Source organism: Canis aureus, chromosome 37 (genome assembly GCF_053574225.1).
Source record: "Canis aureus isolate CA01 chromosome 37, VMU_Caureus_v.1.0, whole genome shotgun sequence".
NCBI classification, from domain to species: Eukaryota; Metazoa; Chordata; class Mammalia; order Carnivora; family Canidae; genus Canis; species Canis aureus.
In genome coordinates, this window is record NC_135647.1 from 1741977 (window position 1) to 1745000 (window position 3024).

Below are 3024 nucleotides of genomic sequence, written 5' to 3' on the forward strand. Positions count from 1 at the left end.
TAAGGGCTTGAAAAATAGGACTTGCTATCTATTATTTTGGGGTATTAACAAATCTAACCCTGAATCTGCTAACAACTTGACAATTTCAGGAGCGTCTCCTAAGGAACTTGTGAAAACCTTGGTTCATAAACCTCTCTGGAAGCCCTCGGTGGTTACCGTGACATTGCACAACATTGAGGCATTTCCTCATCTGTTAAATGGAAATAAATTATGGGATTCCTGCTTAACTCATATGGTCTTGGCACAATGTGTTCAATAAAACTATCTGTTAATGTGACTACTTTTTATGAATCCTAACATCCCTGGACTAGAGAGTGGTCAAGGGGAGTACCAGCCGAGCGTGTTCCTAGAGTCTGCGATCTGAGGCATCCATCTAATAAGGTCAGATGCACTGCACTGCCCTGCCCTGCATAGCTTGCGCCAGTTTTGAGCACAGGGAAAGGCTTCGCCTCTCCGGATCCGCAGGTGGAGGATTCACTTTGGGGAACAATCTGGATTGTGGGAACTTGGGTTGGTTCTTGGTAAAACTGTAGCCAGCAGGATTCGAACCTGCTCGAGGAAACTCCACTGGATTTCAAGTCCATCGCCTTAACCACTCGGCCACGAGTACCTGCTCGCTGCTCCCCCAAAGAACTGGGGAGAATCCCTGATGGATGCATGGAGTGTCAGGAGTGGTAGGTCCGGCAGCAGTTGCTTAAATCAGGCCTCTCCTGGAGAATGAGGAGCGCGTCCGGAGCGAAGCGAGCAGCATCCGGCGATGCTGCGGTGCCATTCAAGGCTCCTGGACCGAAGGCTCGACTGTCAGCCACCCTGGGCGCCGGCAGTCCGCCGACACCACGGTCACGTAGAAGGGGAACCGCGCTGGAAGTTAGCGCTGAACCGCTCCCAGAGCGCAGACGCCCGCAGGACTAGGAACGGAAAGGAGGGGACGCGAGGTGGGGGTCGTCGAGTTGACCTACCGAGCTAGAGTTTCAATCAGTACTTCTTCAGTGGCATCAACTTACCGGTCCTTGAAAAAGAATAAAGCCACACTGGGGTGGAGAGGGAAGCGGGGACCGGTCCAGAGTGGACGGATCGAAGCTGGCGAGGAGGTCTGCGGGCCTCTGGAAGAGGTAGCTCGGCGCGTCCCTGCGGGGATGCGGGGTGGACCCCAGGAGTCCCGGGAAAAGGATGCCCAGATTCCGCGCGCTCCCATCCCAGGCCCGGCGCTCCGCCTCGCCCAGCACAGAGCAGCGCAGACAGGCAAGCAAAACACGCAAGTGCTTGATGAGATGAGCACTGGGTGTTATACTATATGTGGTCAAATTGAATTTAAATTTAAAAAGAAAAAGAAAAAAAAACACTCAAATGTTGGAATCATTCTAGCCAAATTAATAGGGTCCATTCTTGGGTCAGAGACCCAAGGTTTACCGGAGTTGGAGAATGAGGGGGATGCTCGAACCAGAACCCGAGTTATGGAAATATCGGAACCTCTAAAACCGCGGACTCCTCTCTGAATTCTAGCAATGGAAGTGCATTGCCAGGGCATAAACAAGTAGATTTAGACAGAATCTCAGATACAAAAGGAATGTAACCTCCATGATCCTGGCTGATGCTCCTCTGAGAGTTAAAGCTCGCTCACATCTGTTTCCTTTTAGGAAGAAGAATAATGTTCCCCTCTCTGTGTTCTGGTCCGTTTTATTTGGTCTTACTACCATGGCACTTACTGTATACCTCCATTTAGGCTCACAAAGGGTTTATAATATTTAACACGGTACATTTATTTTGAACTGTATTGTCCTTGAGAAGTGTTACCAAAGTATAGTCCCGGATCAGCAGCGTGTGCACCACCTGGGGTCTCTTGAGAAGTGCATATTCTCAGGTCCAGTTCAGACCTACAGAATCAGAACGGGGAGAGTGGGGGCAGGGCGGTCCAGCAATTTGTTATAACAGGAAGTCCTCCAAGAGGTTCTGATGCCCAGTGACTTTTGAGAAGCACTCTCCCAGGGAGATATTTTTAACAAAGAAAATCATGTACCACACAAAAATCTTTCCATTTCCTATTGTGGTAGTTTAAATAATGCAATCAAAATTCTGAATGTTTCAGTATTTTTGCTACATCTGTGTAATAGATCATTAAAAAGCCACTAAAACGAGATTTGGGAAGATTCTGTAATTGTTCTAGGAAGATGTTTATGATACAATATTCACTGACAAAATATTATGCATGAAACATGACTTCCACTAGGCACACTTTTTGCCTGTGGAATACTGAGAGGAAGGGAGGAATACTTCAAAATGTTTCTAGTGCTGGTTCTGGGTTGTGGGGTTTAATGACTTAATTTAATCATCAAATTTAATGACTCAAATTTGTTTGCTTACTACAGTGTGAAGTAATCAAGTCTTATAAGTGAACAGCAGAACAGTACATTTTATTATTTGTTGATATTATTTTTTGATGTTACCCAAGACTTAACATTTGCTTCAAATGGTTCTTAGGTTAATGTTTGTCTTATTCAGTGCACACCACAGTGAAAGCATTTACTTTGAACTTGTTTCTCAAATAATCAATGTCAGTTAGCAAATTGGCAACATTAGTGAGGACTTTTACACCCCTTCTTGCTTTCTGATATTTAACTGGATTTTCAAAAATTAATTTGGAAAGAACACTAAGAGCACAGTTTTATGTTTTTCACATTTGTAATATAAATTTTCATATTTTTGGTGTGGGGAACTGTTTTACTTGAGGTCTGTTCCATAGTTATGGATGCAGAAAAAGGGAGTTTTGAAATATGTCGGACAATCTTTTAAATTAAATGGTTGCGAGTTTTCTAAAAGACAAGATCTTCCACTATGTGGAGAACTCAAAACTTTTTTCTTTTTTTAATGTAAAGCTTTTATTTAAATTCAACTTAGTTAACATATAGTGTCTTACTAGTTTCAGAGGTAGAGTTCAGGGATTCATCTGTTGCACATCACACCCAGTGCTCATCACATCAGGTGCCCTCCTCAATGCCCATCACCCCATTTCCCCACCCAGCCCCA

The 3024-nt window shown here is 44.6% G+C and overlaps 1 non-coding gene across 1 annotated transcript; it reads right to left on the minus strand.

The window, feature by feature from the left end:
- Window positions 1-528: 528 nt before the first annotated feature.
- Window positions 529-610, minus strand: TRNAS-UGA (transfer RNA serine (anticodon UGA)). The gene has a single exon. It is a non-coding gene; the product is annotated as a tRNA-Ser (tRNA).
- Window positions 611-3024: the final 2414 nt, after the last annotated feature.